This window comes from Aquila chrysaetos, chromosome 3 (genome assembly GCF_900496995.4).
Source record: "Aquila chrysaetos chrysaetos chromosome 3, bAquChr1.4, whole genome shotgun sequence".
NCBI lineage: Eukaryota > Metazoa > Chordata > Aves > Accipitriformes > Accipitridae > Aquila > Aquila chrysaetos.
In genome coordinates this window covers 74,275,927-74,292,246 of record NC_044006.1, presented here as the reverse complement: position 1 = coordinate 74,292,246, position 16,320 = coordinate 74,275,927, and the positions used below count along the sequence as shown (strand labels likewise).

The 16,320-nt window shown below is 41.3% G+C and overlaps 1 protein-coding gene across 3 annotated transcripts in view; it reads left to right on the top strand.

Moving 5' to 3' along the window:
• CRHR2 (corticotropin releasing hormone receptor 2) overlaps positions 1-16,320 on the top strand; it is a 163,017-nt gene that overhangs the window by 70,786 nt on the left and 75,911 nt on the right. The window lies entirely within an intron of this gene.

Sequence of the window (16,320 nt, the reverse complement as noted above, 5' to 3'; positions counted from 1 at the left end):
AACCTGACCTAAGTCAAAACAATGAGAAGTGTCATTTTTAGTACTCTGAGAAGTGTCTAGAATATTATGGGGGCTGTTCTGTCCTTTTTTGTAGTGGGAGGAGATTTATATCACCAGCATAAGATTAATGTCCTGTATGTAAAGCCGTGCATGTAACTGTTAACTGGGTATGCAGCATTTGCAAGGTGTGCAATGTTTTGTGCCAGCATGAAATGACTTAGTCTTTCCATCCACTTCCTTGCAGTCATGGAACTGTGTGGTGAATTAATCGAAGGGAATAGTGTTCTTTGCCAACTTTGGTAGTACCAATTTTGGACACAGAGTATCACCAACCTTCAGTTTTCAGACACATCAGTACCTGTAGGTGACACATAACTGGCTCTGGGAAGTTTGCGTAGTGGTACCTATTATATAGCTCTCCTCTGGTGGGTGATTGAGTTAATTCCAATGGTGATCACGGACCCACAGCAGCGCATGTTTAGAGAGCATCTTCTCTTCCACCGCAGGTTTGGGAGCACAATTTCTGTTCTCGCTGTACACAAATCCATACCCCTGTTTACTACAGCAGTTCCCAAAATTTCCATTGCCATGGAGTCTCTGTTGCCTTTTGGCTCTAAAAGGCTGCCCAGATGCTTCTCTATTACCTTGACTCTGGTGCTGGAAGAGAAATACAAGGACATCTCTACAGGGTAGCCATGGTCTTTCCCTGAGGCAGGCTTCCACCAGAAGGTAGCTTGCATTCAGGGGATTGAATGCACTATACCATTGTAAGGATGGTTCTTGGCCTGGTTTGAAATCCTGATCCTTTTCATGGTGAAGAGTGTTACAGACAGCAACAAGATCGCATGTATATGGGTGTTAAAAAGATGTGTGTGTTGATGTTGAAGCTGCCACAACGCGTTTGCCAGGCTACGGTGAACCCGAAACCATGTGGAATGGCTCAGAGATGGCCTTTCCTAGTTGAAATGAGCTCAGGCTCTTAAGATTCATCAGAGAGCTTAGCCAAGAAATGAAGCTGGTGAAATGCTTTTCTTAGACTGTCACAGCATGCGCTGACAGCACCCATTATATGCTATAAAATTAGAATAGACTTTAAAATCTTTTTTTCTCCCTCCCATGCCATTTCAAACCCCAAAGAGACGATAATTATCAGGTGATGATAAAGCACCTTCCCACATAACAGCAGGTTTTCCAAATGAGCAATGCATTGCATTAATAAGGTTATGCCAGGGGAACAGCCTCTTTTCCTCTTTTCTACCTGCCTAAGCTTTTGCAGATTATTCATGGTCTTCCTGGCCAACATGTGATCGCTCAGCTCCTCATGCACAGGGGGTTTCTTCTGAGGAGAAAGATCACTTCTGTGTGGGGTGGGAGATGTCTTGGGGAAACTGGACTGAAACAGAGACCAAGAAGCACTGCAGACAGTCCCATCTTGCACTCAGAGTGCCAAATGCATATCTTTGATCTGCCTTTTCTGATTCATAAGGTGGTGTGTGCATGAAAACAACCCTTACAGAACAATATGGTCCTTCACAGTTCCCTCTCAAAATTAATCTCGTACTTTTCGGCTTCCTTTTTGATATCACTTGCAAAACAAATTTCCTGGTATCTGTCCAGTACTAGCATACATTAGATGAAATATTATTTCTCTCAGGTTTCTGATCTCACTTAAATTTTTGACACATGCTGTCCTAGAAGAGAGGATTGGCACATGATTCATGTTTCATGCTACATTTTGGGAAAGCATGCAAATGCAGCAGTTTACAGCAATGGAAGCAGTAATATAAAGTGTAGGAAGCGTGGTTTAAGCAGTTGGTGGATTTTCAAATTCATGCTCTAATAAGTAGGTACATTATCAATGTAGCACATAGTATAACTACAAAGTCAGCTAATGCCTGCTGCCCTTCTTACCAGATAACACATCTCTTTGGACACAATGTTCTCCATTGCAGTGCTTTGCTCAGTTTGTTATTTATTCAGTAAACCTTTTTGCACTAGTTTCAATGATGGGAAGGGAAAAACTGATAAATGGGGAGGCAAAACTGGAGCTCAAGCCCAGTGCTCTTTAAGGTAATTTCTTTAATGAAAATTTCCTGTTCCTCGTTGTGACCATGTAAGAAAGATCTGAGCTTAGTATTGCTTTTCTGCTGGTAAGTGTTTTCATGCAGTTGTTTTTAAACCTTATTCTGCTCCCCAGTGGGAGAAGGGTATTTATAGGGAGAGAAAATCAACAGAAAGTGTAGCGCTATTAGTAGCTGTAATAGGACTTTATACTTAGAATTACTGTTGTATTTCCCTGTATCTGCAGGGACTTTACTTGCCCATCTCAAACCTAATCTGTGATAACCTGTCACATCAGCAGTCATGTCCACAATCAAAATTCAGGCTCTCAGTGTTGCTGAATATTTTGCTCATCCTATAAGATAGTATGATTATGGGGGATTTTGGTGTTAAGAAGAATCAAGCTGACTTCACAGAAATTGGGAGAACTTGCCCATTCTTATCCCCTTTTTGGAGTTACATTTTTAGAAGGAGAATTGTGGCTCAGCCAAATGGGCTTATATCCGCCAAGAAGCATCTGGAATTTTTATGCTCTTATATCAGGTTTAGTTATGAAAGCTGGCAAGCATGACTTTGGCAAATGGTCATCCGTCTCGTGCTTGGAGTCTTTTTTTTTTTTTTTTTTTCTTGCAGACAGTCTGTTGCTTCCCTGCACTCCCCTGCTGGATATTTAGGCTTGAGGAAGACATGGAGCTTTCTGGCAACCAAACACAGCATAAGCCGACAGTAGCGTATGTTGCGTTTTTGTCCAGACATCCTAAGACACACAAGTGTGACAGGATCTGTCTGAATCATCCTGTAAGACTGTAATTTTCTAAAAGGCAATGATTCTTATAAAATGCTGGATCTATGATCTGCACAAGAGTTTGACATGAAAAAACAACCATCAGAGAAATCCCTGTAAATCCAAACAACTGTTCTGATTCCCTATGGATGTTACTGTGGTATAGACAAAACCCCAATGCTGACTCTGTGATAATCAGGATTTGTAGATCCTCTTGACCTTTTAGCAAGACTCATTCCCTGTGTCGTGTGTGATATCTTTCCTTGTGTTCCTGGGTTGCTCTTATTTTCTGAGGGCCCTTGTCTCTCCTGTGTGCTGCTTTCCTCTTGCAGCCTCTGCTGTTGGACTGAAGGTTTCATCTGAATTCCATGTCAAAAGTTATTTGAACTTTACTAGGCAAATATCACATGAATGGGCTCATTTTGGAAGCCAGTCCCATGCCTAGCCATCATCTCCTTCTTTTCTCAGCCACCTTGCTCTTTATTTTTGCAGAGCTCTGGGACCACGTCAGGATTCCTGGTGAACATTGACTCTATGGTCCATCATGAACCATTCGTACAGCTGCTGTGCTTTGCTTACGTGATTGCAACTCAGATTTCATAAGGTCACCAAATTCCTGAATAAATTCCAGGCAGTGAAGGCTCTGTGACAAGAACATTTCTCCCCACATTCCCACTTACCTCAGCAGAATTTAAACTAGAGGGAGGCTGCACACTAGGACTCATTTACCTCAACAGACTATACAAATTGTCTTCTCGAGTCATTTGTCGTAGGAGAACTCCAGCCTTGGGCTCCTTTCCCCTCTCTCCCACTATTGTGTTAATCAGATCATAGTGCTTCTCAATTCCACAGTGTTTTACTACTGGTAATAAAGTACAGTTACACCTCTCATTGTCATTGCCATCTCTCTGTGCGTTCAGTAATTATGGCAAGTGACTAATTGAATTCTAAATTTCAACTAAGAGGCAATTACTATAAAGATCAAACATCATTATCAGCCTGTGCCCTGACAGCCTTCCAGAAGGGGGTTAGGCAGGGAGTTTCATAGCTCTGTGCTCTCCTAGTCTATCAGGCTGAGAAACAAATTGTGCTTCACCCTTGGGTAATGACTTTCCTCCTCCAGACTCGGTGCTTTGCAGAAACTCGCAACCACTGCAGAACAATGGGAGAATTAATGACCTGTTGAACTAACCAGCAGGGAGAACCTTTTCTTAGGCTACACCTTTCTCACTCATGGGGTTTTTTTAGGTATCTATGTAGGTGGAAGTTCCCACGTGTTCTGGGCCGTAGAATTTTTCCTAGTAATTTGTGCATGATCCATATGAACACTAGTTGGATGATAGCCTGTGTTTCTTAAAACAATTACATCATCCAGACTCAAGTGAGGGAAGTCTTTAAAACAGACATAGGAGTGATTGTTCCACATCAAATTACAGGCCGATCCAGGCCAATATTTTGTTTAGCCCAGACACCTAAATTTAGTTGTCTGTATGAAGGTGCTTATATGTGCTCTAGGTGATTAAGTTCCCCCTATTGCAAATATAGATGTAGTCAATGGAAGAAAAAATCAGCTCTGTAAAGTAAATGGCCACTGATCAGCTGAATCTGTCTAGACTGTGCTGGCTGCAATAACTAGGGGTCAATTCACTTGCTTAAACTTAAGAATTTAGCACTATTTGGATGGCCTGGATTGAGTGGATATCATGGACACCACGGGCCATCTCAAATAGTGCTGGATGTCTATCTAGCAGCATGTACATTATAACCTTCACTTACATATGAGCATCTGCATCATGACATCAGAATTTATATGTCTTAATCTTGAGCTCAGTTTCATATGTAGAAAGGAGTATAAGAATAGGACAAGCATGAAGAAAGACTGCTCTAGGGTGCTGTTTAAGTTTCCAGCAATCCAAGTTTCTGTGACTTTGCTGAACTAGAAGTAGTGATATCTGTGCATGCTAAATGAGTGACAAATGTTTAATCTTTCTTGTGTGTGATACCTGGCCTTTCAGCAAAGATTAATTTGAATAGGTGTGTATGGAAATGTTAAGCCCAGCATGAATTTCAGACTTTTCTTTTGCAACAGTTTTTTGGGGAGTCAAATAAATTGTGGTTTCTGTTCAGCTAGAATGGAGAGGTTCGGTAATATTTTTTCTTTTTTTTTTTTTTTTTTTTTGTGCCAGCAAGCTGGTAAAGGGAAAAGGCAGTAACCTGAGGAATAGTTCAATACAGATTGCTTCATAATCTCCTGCTTTTATCTTTCTGCTTAAAAATACATGCAGGCCTGAACTGAAAACCGTTGGGTTCTATGTGCATTCATATTTGCATATGTGCTGTCTCGGGGAATTAGCTGCAAAGTGCCAATAGCCTTGCGAGTTTGCAGACTCACCCTGCATCTTCATCTCAACTTCAGCACAGTAACACAATACAGAAGAAAGTAACCTCCATTTGTTTCAAAATTATGAACTTTGCACAGTATTACAGGGTATACTTTTAATTTCAGGCACTGCAGCACTTTTTGACAGACACTAGAAAGAAGGGATTATTTTCCTTTTTTACCCTTCCTTAGTGCTTTTGACACGTGTGGGCCAAACTCTGTCATGTCAGTCAGTATGAGGAAAAAACTGTGCACTTGCATGTTTGTGAAAGCAGGATTAACTGAGCATTTATCAAATGGTAGTGAGCCTGTTCAGTTTTCTCTCTCTTTCTCCCCATCTTCTTGGTGTTCCCTCAGCTGTTTCTGTAACAGCATGGTCCTGGCATTTCAGAACAAGAGTTTTCTTGATTACAAGACATGAAATAAATAATTTCCTAAGAAAATTAACAGTATATAGGGATAATAATTAGAGAAATGAAAAATAATTCTGTTTTGCTGAATGATTAACAGGAGCTGTAAGGACATGTGACGAAGAAAGCAGCTTCCAGGATAATTCCGCAATCATCCTTCTGAGGAGTGATTGTTTTGGGAAAGGGCAACCATTTGGGGATTGCCTGCCACTGTCCACACCTCAATCCTGAAACGGTTCAAAACGAAGCTCGAAAGAAACAGAATATGCACTATCAAAGAGTTGTATTTTATGGAGCAGTTTTTGGTAACCCTGGAGGAATGAAAAGAGTAAAAAATATTGCAAGAAGTTGTGTTTGCATTTCCTGAGGTGAACTCTGTGGCATTGACTTGCAAGGGATTGGAAAGTCAAAAAGAATGTGTACTTTCCTTTGTGTGTAGTTTTATATTAACAGATATTTCACTGAGCAAAGTTGAAAAGAGCCACTTTTCTAACAGCTTTGCACAATTCAATCTACGGGATCTTTCTTAAGGTGCTAAAATGGCAATGCTTGCTGCCAGGAAGCCCCAGCCGAGGACAAGAGTGACCTGCTGAGCACAGTGGAGATACATCAGAATCAGAAACTCTGGACTGGAACCTACTTAGGTCAGTCACGGGAGTTCGGAGAAAAGAGGTTGGGGCACAGAGGCCAGGCTGTGGGTCCTGGAATTAGCTGTTGTTAAGAAGGTGAAAGCATAGCCCAAGATCTAGCCACAGCTCAGCAGTGAGGCACATCTCAGAAATGAGAAGCAAGGGAACAGCTGGCTGGCCCAGGAAGGAGGTACATGTGTGATCCAGGTCTCAGTACGGTTTGCAGTGAACAGGGCAACACACCAAGTAGGTTCCTAGCCAATCTGTCTAGGAGGCAGCCAGGCGTTGCCTGGAAAAGTTTTAATAAATGTTGATTCTTGGACCTTCACTTAGGTGAAAAATAGGAGATGGAGAAAGACATACAGAGAAACAGAACTGTATACCTTGGATGCCCTTTTATACTCCTACAGTCTAGCAACCATTAAACCTGCTCAACTTGTCTAAGGAAAGTTGCGTTCAGAAGTGCTGTATACATAACTGAGAGGGTCTGTGTAAGAGTGGGCGCAAAGGTGTGGGCAAGACTATAATCTTTATCAGTATGGCTAATGGAGTATGCCTTGGGGTAGAAATCCAGAGAAATGTTTTTCTAAACTGAAGAAGTCTGGAGGACTTCTAAAAGGTTCTGTTCCTGCCTTTGCTTTTGACATGTTATATGACCTGGGTGAATCACTTGAGCTTTTTAGCAGACAGGAAATCGATACAGAAAGTGAGCATAATTAGACTGCTTGAGCTTCTCATAAAGCATTTTAAGACTTCTTGGCAAAATAAAACAATAGAAAGCTGAGCAAAGTTTCTTACATGCTTGAAAGCCTGAAGAAACATCAGGTTGGTGAGCTAGACAGAGTTGAGGTCAGAAATATTTTTCTAGGGCAATATTTTTTGCCTAAAGTATTATTTATCTGCCTTCCAAGACTCTTCCATAAGTGCATTATAATTGTACATGAATGTCAAAAAAACCCCAACCATGACATCTAAGAAGACCTCTCTCTTTGCACAATGCTTGGCTTTCAGGATGGTGTTGGCTGATGTACAAAGTAATAAGCATTGGTTGGATAACTGTTCTTTCCTCTCCTTATTTTTGTCTGAATATTCCTCATTCACAAATAAAGTATGTGGAGAGAGATTTTTCTTTTCAATCTCATGGACGTCTGACTGCTGTTACAATTATACCACTGTCACTTATGATTTCTAGAAATAGCAAGCAGTGTACCGGTGCATTGTGAATCCTACCTGGCTGTAGCTTGTCACTGCAACAATCAGAAGAAGCCCACCAAAGAGGAAAGATGGCACATGAATAAATAATTTATAGCCCCATGATTCGGCCCCTATTTTTAGAGGCTTGCTGTTTTCCTGAGACTTTGAAAAAGGGCTAAGAATAGTATACACATAAAGTGATGTATCCTTTATGCAACACAGGTTTTTTTCTGTCTCATTTGATCTGAATCCTATGAAATCTGAGCAGCCAATCTAAGGAATTTATATCATGCAGTTCCTGGTGGATTTACTGGGGATCATGGTGGATAAGTACCCAAGAGAAAAATTTTTGCTTGATACAAAGCAAAGTGTCTTATTTTGAACATTAAATGAATAAAAATTATTTGGAGGAGACACTGGGAAAATCTCGCAATATCCCAGTGATTAGGACACTCTGAAAGGAAGGAATCCATTGAACTGTGTTCAAGTTCCTCTTGAAGTCCAACAGTGGAAGGACCAAAGTCGAAGCACTCCATGTTGTGAGTAACTTAGGGGCTACAATGTTCAACACTGGAATGTTTTATTTTGTTTTACTTCTATGTTCCTTGAATTTTTCTAAAATTTTTCTTTTTGGAGGGTAAAACCTGGGTCCAATTTACCAGACTTAACAAGTGATTTGCCCCAAAACTGTGTATTTCAAAAGTAATTTATTCAGCTCAGAAAATGTCATCCAGCTTTAAGCCTGGCACTGAGACAAGACAGTTTTTCTCCACTGTCCCTTCTAATTTTAAAGGCCAACATTTCACAGAACCTATTTTAATGTTGCAAATGTAAGGAAAAGCCTCACTTATTTGTACTTGCTTTCCATTGGCAGACTTTGCATAAATACTTCTGTGTTGGGAGCACCATTAAGTGGCTGCTCAACAGCCTGCTTTGCTGTGGCCTGAAGCCAGTGTAGCAAAGGACTGGTAAGATGTGCTGAACAAAGCTAGTTGCAAGTATTCTAAAATTACAAGGTTGAACTCTGGCTTGTGGTAAATATGCAGGTTTAACCTACCCAGAAAAGGAAGGCAAGTTATTCAACTTGGTCAGAGGGCAATGCAGAGGCAAAGAGTTTAATAGTTGTCTTAAAAAGGAGGAGAAAAAAAAAAGTTATTTAGGATATCAGCAAAAAAATTCCCAGTGGAGAGATTTAACAGACTATCTGAAATAGATTTACAAAGCAATTACTAGAAATTCTTGGGGCTTACATTTTTTTAATCTGGACTGAACAAATCCTGTTGGTAGGGAGATGGATGACATGACCCACTGTGCTCTTTCAGTTGGTTACTGCATCTGTGATTCTCTGAGATTGCCATAGTTACTGCTAACTCCACTTTCCAAAACTTTGTATTTTCTAGGGAGTTTGTTCAGTGGGGGTTCTGGTTTTCTGTTTGATGGACCCTTCATTTCAGCTTGGCTGACAGCTAACATGGATCAGCAAGCTGTCAAAGCAGTCAAATACCCTTAGCTGTGCACAGCTCAGAACTTAACAGACTGTGTTTTATTTATTTATTCATTTACCTATTTATTCCCTTCACTCCAGTAGCAGATGAACTTGTCTCAAGATTATAGGGCCACTCTGTGTGTGTGGGATCCAGGACCAGAGGCATAAATAGTTAAGAGAAGGCAGATTTTCATTTTAAAGATGACTGGAAATTTAAACCTTGTCAGAAAGTCATCTACATGAGACACAGCAAGATGACTAAAATCTTTTTCAAAACCAGCTTAGTTCCAGTTGTCAAGGACAAGATCCATTACAGTAGTGCTTGCCTGCCGTGTCTGGAATTGTCTTTCACCCACTAATGACTGGAAGGATGTAGTTACTTCCTGCTGGGAATTACATCCACTTACCTTTACCTTGTGCTCCTGTCTCTTGTTTGTTTCATCTTTTAATGGCCTTTTACTGACTAAATACAAGCCTGCCACCAGGCCAATCTATACAGATTGAGTTACCGCTACCTAAAAGGCTTTATGTTCTTCAACAGGGTCAATATAAAAAAAAAAAAAAAAGAAAAGTCACTTATCAAATACTCCTCTTTGCATATTCCATTCGGAAACGCAACATCATCTGCTGTTAGAAATAAGGTTAAGGTTTTACCTCTTAAACTAACGTAAAGCACTGAACCTAAGCTGTGTTTTAATGTTGTTCCAGAGCATAATGATGTCCTGTTAATCACAGAATCACAGAATGGTTGAGGTTGGAAGGGACCACTGGAAGTCATCTGGTCCAACCCCTCTGCTCAAGCAGGGCCACCTAGAGCCAGTTGCCCAGGACCATGTCCAGATAGCTTTTAAGTATCTCCAAGGATGGAGACTCCGCAGCCTCCCTGGGCAACCTGTGCCGGTGTTCAGTCACCCTCGCAGTAGAAAAGTTTTTCCTAATGTTCGGATGGACCCTCCTGTGTTTCAGTTTGTGCCCATTGCCTCTGGTCCTGTCACTGGCCACTGGCTCTGTCCTCTTTGCATCCTCCCTTCAGTTATTTATGTACACTAATAAGATCCCCCCCGGAGCCTTCTCTTTTCTGGGCTGAACTGTCCCAGCTCTCTCAGCCTTTTCTCACAGGTGAGGTGCATCAGTCCCTTAGTCATCATGTGGCCCTCCATTGAGCTGTCTCCAGTATGTCCATGTGTCTCTTGTACTGAAGAGCCCCAAACCGGACACAGTACTCTGGAGGTGGCCTCAGCAGTGCTGGGTGGAGGGGAAGGATCACGACCCTTGACCTGCTGGCAATAACTTTACCTAATGCAGCCCAGGATACCATTTGCCCTCTTTCCAGCTGGGTAGCCCCCAGTGTATACTGGTGCACGGGGTTGTTCTTCCCCAGGTGCGGGACTTTGCACTTCCCCTTGTTGAACTTCATGAGGTTCCTGTCAGGCCATTTCTCCAGCCTGTCAAGGTACCTCTGGATGGCAGCATGACACTCTGGCTTTATCAGGCACTTCTCCCAGTTTGGTGTCATCTGCAGACTTGCTGAGTGTCCACTTTTCCCTATCATCCAAATCATTAATGAAGATGTTAAACAGGACTGGACCCAGTTTTGATCCCTGGGGTACACTGCTAGTTACTAGCCTCCAATTAGACTTTGTGCCACTGGTCACCACCCTCTGGGCCTGGCCATTCAGCCAGTTTTCAATCCACCTATTGGTATAGCTTTTGCAGCTACTCTGTGTGTGTGTGTTTACTTTTGTTGCCTGGTGTTACTGGTTATCAGTATTTGAAATATAATCTTCATGTAAGCACTTGCAGTTTTGAAGCAGTCAGTCATACTGAATACTAAGACTTATCACAGTCATCCAAATTCAGTGGTTTCTAAGTAGCAGCAAAATCGCAGTTGGGATGACAAATATTGACTGTTGCTGCTCCATTTGCTGGTTAGACACTGAGGTCTTTTTAGATGAGTCTCTAGCAGCGTTGTTAATAAAGTGTAACATGTTGGGAAGGAATTCATTTTGCATGAGTTCAGGTAGCTAAAAGTCACACTACTGTTCTGGGATAAAGGTCCCCAAGCTTAATTGTGAAAAACTGCTCACATCCCATGCCAGTTTTCCGAGAACTAGTCTTGTCATACCAGTACTGAGTGGCAGGGGTGCTGAATAGGGTTATGGGCAAAGCTGTAAACAGAGTTCGGATGTCTCCCCCCTCATCAAACACCAGCTATCCTGAGTGTGAGGAGTCCTGCAAAAAGAATAAATAAAGTCTGCCAGCTTCTCTCATGTCCTTCCATGTCAGATCAAAATCATTATCCATTATTAGTGGTGTATGGGCTGTTTGGGGATACATTGCTCAAATCTGGGTTGATCGGCTTCTCTTTATTTAAACAACAGATATGCTGGGGTTTCTTAAAAATCTTGTTTACCCCAAAACCAGGCTGAGTTGTGATTATCATGATCAGTTTTTGGATAAATGCAACACTGTATTTTTCTTCTCCATTCAATGAGCTTTTGATCTCCACCTTGGAATTTCTCTCTTGCTCTTAAATGTTTATACTCCACTAAGAAAAGATCAAGTTCTATATAGTAGTGTGTGTGTATGTGGGTATGTATGTACAAGCATATATGAGTGTAGTTATTTGATTGTTTCTTGGACTTTATTCAGAGAAGAACCATAAAAAAATAGACTGAGCTTGGCACGCCTTTCCCAAAAGCTGGACTCAGGGAGATTTGGCACCATACTGCTTCCTACGGTATCCTCACCACACTGCTGATTCCTGAACGCTTACCAACAGGAGGTCATTTCTGAAGACCCTGTGAAATCTGCAGTGGTAAAAATTCCCTGCTTGCTGAAGGGACTCTTAAGGACTATTTAAGCTAAGAGTGAACAGTGACACGTTGCTAACAAAGACTTTATGAAGTGGATTGGAACAATTTTGTTTGCTAGGACTTTTCGGCAAGTATTGCTTTTACAATAGCTTCGTACATCGAAGAGTCCCTGTTCCTGCTATGGGTGGCTGGTTGTAGGGAATAGGCTTTCCCGGTTCTATTCCTGCCAATGCTTTGTTATAGTCATGCTCAAATCTTTTACCTACCTCTTTATGATGTGATACAAAGTTTTCCAGAAATGGAGATCCCTTTCACATCACGTTAGAGCCCATGAGAACTGCAAATGTTGGTACTTCCACTGTCTTTGTGTATGTGCATCTCTATTGTGTATGGAGCTGAAATGTTGGCTGGTGTGTAGAATCAACGTCTGGCATTGGGCTGTCAAAACAGCAGCCACCACTGCAGACCAGGAACAGTAGTGGAAAGTATTGCAGTATGCTGTCTGAGGGGCTCTAATTGCTGCGTTTGACTCTGGGAACACTGCCATTGCTGTAATCGGCTTTATTGATAGAATATGACTATGATCAGCATGACTGAATCAGTCCTTAGAAGAAATATGAAAATGCACATGTTACGCTGGCTGGCCTGGAGAGGATGAAATACATTTAATGGAAGCTAGCAACCTGAGTGACAGTCTGAGCCCTACTGGATATTTCTTTCTATTCAGGGAGTTCCCTTTTACCTCCTTGCCCGTCCCCTGAACTGATGGTGAAGCAGAAGCAACCAAGTGCCACAAACATTGCTAATAATCCACAACAAAAGGAAATCAACATTTTCAAAGTCAAGGAAGAGGCCATAGGCTGAAGCACAGAAATGAATATTGGATGATGTGTCAAAAGCTATGTGTAAAATGGCTGTGTGTTTCCTGTGTCATCATGAGTCATCTACCGCTCAGTATTCATCTGCACGAAGATTAAATCTGCTTGTCCAGTTGTATTATATGAGTGCAAGGGCACACAAAGCACAAATAACCCCACGTTATAACTACCAAAAATGTCTTTATTTTGTGTATCTGTTCTTTAGAATAAAGTCACTAAGGAAGGAGAAATTATAAGAAGAGAAAGTATACTGAGTTCTTCAGTATGCCATTTGTCTAAGAAAATGAAAATTGGCACAATTTTTTTTTTTTTTTAACTAGGAAGAAAAGAAATAGTGCTAATAGCTCTCATTAGCTATTGTTGCCCTAGAAAGATCATGTAACTGTTCTTTTCTTTCTGGGTGTTCATTGTCTCTTTCTACAATGGAGTTCTCCATCATGACTCTTACATTTTCTCTGTATTTTTTCAAGACAATCGTTAAGAAAAACTGAACTTAATCCAGTCTCTTTCTGTACACAGTGTTTTAAAGCAAAGGGCAAGAATGCTTCTAGCACAAAGCACATTAATCCCAGTTCTCACTGGAAAACCAGGTGAGAAGGAATATTCTTTAGCATGTTCAATCACCAAAGAGATCATAGAAGTGTCTTGGTAAGATCACTGACTGTGGTTTCCTTCTTCTCTTCCTTTACATACCCTGAAGCTGGGGGACACGTATCTTCCATTGCTGTCTTTCATAGAACCAATGTATCTGTCATCTTTTTGGCATCTCTTTCCTGCTTTGATCAGTGCTACAACTCCGCATGTCCCAGTGTCTCAGTCTGTCGCTGAGTCCAGTGTCTGTTATTGTTTCATCTTCTCTGTGCTGTTTTTGACAGTAAGTAGGGATGCTATGAAGCAGCTGTTTGCTGCTGTGAAAAAGCCTAAGACGATTATTTGAAGTTGCCATTATTTTATCCAGGGTCTTCTGTGCAGAGATACATAAACGCACACAAGAAGTTCAGCACATGCCAGATGTTCCTGTCTGTGAACAAAGTAAGCCTCTGTCTGGTGCATATGCAATTGGTCCAATGTTGCCAAGAAATGCTAGACTCACTATATGCCATGGGATTCATCAGTGCATGAACAAGAGCTGCGTCTTCCAGATGCCTGCAGTGAGGCTCTTACTCTCTAATATTACCTCACTCACTAAATCAGATATTTCTCCTTTAAAGCACTGGGTAGAAGATCTGCATTATGTTAGTAAAATAGATATATGAAAATACATTCAGTATGATCGGAAACTTGTTTCCATGTGGCTATTAGAACTAATGCTGTAAGACATTTGGAAGAAAGAAAAAAGACCTTTGCTTTGGAGTATAAATTACTTATGACTACTAGAGTTTGGAATGAGACATTCCCAGAAGTCAGATCTACTAGCCGCTTTTGTTTCCGAGAAGTGGCTGATATTGGAGGAGATTCTGGACTAGAGAAATTCAGAGTTTGATTTTATCCTCCTCTCGTTCAGATACTCACCATGTAAGAGTCCGGTGTGACAACTCATACACCCAGTTCACTGTTTCGCAAAGAACTGCTTTGATGTGGGTGTTGTATAGGATTCCTGCATTTGCACTGAAAGAGAGCTCAGAGGCACATTTTGTGGCTCCTAATATTCTAAGTGGAGGGGTTACACAGCAAAATGGAGGTGGAAAGGGGTGGCATTTGTTACACTTGATCTTGCTTTTCTGATCATGATCTGTTCTCTAATAATTCTTTTGGACAAGAAATATGAGACACATTTATCCTTCTGAAAAGAAGGTTTTAATGAGCAGGGAAGATGCAGGGCAGGAGGCAGAGGCATCGTGGCCTGATAAGGTAGAATACATGGTTTGTGGTGGTTCACAGCTCTGCCACGGTCCTGCCAGGTCATTTTCAGGAAGTCATGTACACACGTCTTGCTTCTGTTTCTGTACCTGTAAAATGGAAATAACAATGAGAAGAGCAGAGGAAGAAGTTAGTGTGGATGAGGGGAGCACTCCTAATATTTGCTTTCTTTTTCAACTAAGAGCAATGTTTGAAGGGAGCCTTTGGGTCAAAGGGGTCTTCTTTCCCTAGTTTTGACACTCCCCCTCTCTTTCACCCAACTTCAAGCTATTCTTGTTTTCTGTCAATTTCTTATCTAGAGGGAAGTCAGAAAAAGAAAAGTGGTTTTCCTTTTGCATGGATAAATAACTCCTTGATTCAAGAACACCTTTCCCTCTCAGGTACTTATGTAGACCCAGTTGGACATTCTAAGTGTCTCATATTGTTGATTGTGTTTGTGGTCCCCACGCCTGAGCTGGAAAGATACAGCAAGGGAAAGGAAGAGTCAGAATGAATAAAACAAGGGTTTCATATGAGCACTATCTTGGAAGTGGGATTCAACATCTGATTAAGCATCAAAGCTTCCCACTCAGTGTCTGGAGAGTCAGACATTTTTTGCAGAGACTCAGAATCAGCAACCATTCTGCACAGAGAGCTTCAGCACCGGCCAAAAGGAGGGGCCAAATACAAGGGTTTTCAGGGATGTTAACTTGGATCCAACCACCTGAATCCCATTCAGACCTGGTCTCACAGGAAGAGGGTAAAAGATGCCCCAAGATATATTTAGCTTGGGATGTTGAATAATAATAAACAGAGCAGTGAGGAAAGAAGTCTAATCACCTGTGTAGCCTTCAGGGGAAAATTGCACAGGAAATGGCAGTCTATACCTGATTCTCCAGTAAGAAAGAGAGGGAATTGTGTGAATTTGTAAACTAGTGACAGAAACCGAAACTGAGGTCCTTAACCTTTAGCACAAGTTTCTGTAGTTGACCCAAATGTTACCAGTTATTTTATTTTATTTTGGCTGTGTCACTCCAAGAAGAAACAGTGAAAAAGTGCAAATAGACAACAGCAATATGAAATTCAGTGATCTGTATGGATGTGGTGTAATCTGGACCATCTAGGTGAACTGTTCCTTGTTGCTTTCCATGTGGACTTCCCTTCTCTGTAGGAAAAAGCACCTTTTCAACAGTCTTTCTACTTTTTTCAATGGCCGTTGTCAGCAGCACTTTTAGAAATGTTCAGTCTGATGCTTTTATTTGACATCTTATTTTCTTGATGGCTGGGTGCTGAACTAGCACTGAATGACCATGGCAAAGGCCCAAGAAGAAATTGGGTAAAGGGCAGCAAGAGCATCATGAAGAGTTCATTAAGATGTCTGTATGTGTCCTTTGGGGATCTTTCTGAATTTCCCATTTTATTTTAATTCCCTTGTTTCTAAGACACAGTTCAAAATAAGTATGGAAAAAACCTATTGCTTGGGATTGGATGTGCTTTTGATGGGTGGAGGAAGGTAGCTTGTACAGCAAAACTGCATAGTTTTCTCTCTGAATTCCTTAGGATGAATAGGAGTGCTTGCCAGAAATGGAACCCCCCTCCTCGCCCCCAATATTACCATGCGCAGTGCCCAGAGCTCCTCAGAGTGACATTGCAATTGGACATGAAATCTGTCTGCTTCAGTAAAGTAATTCATGATTTTCACTTACATTCTGGGAGCACTGGCACCTTGGAAAAAGATCAGAAGTGGTTTCTTTTTCATAGAGGATGGGTGAACACATCCTAACCTAGGTGTATGCATTTCTGAAATCTGTTCAGAGACAGTCTCGTGTGGTCTCCTCAGTCT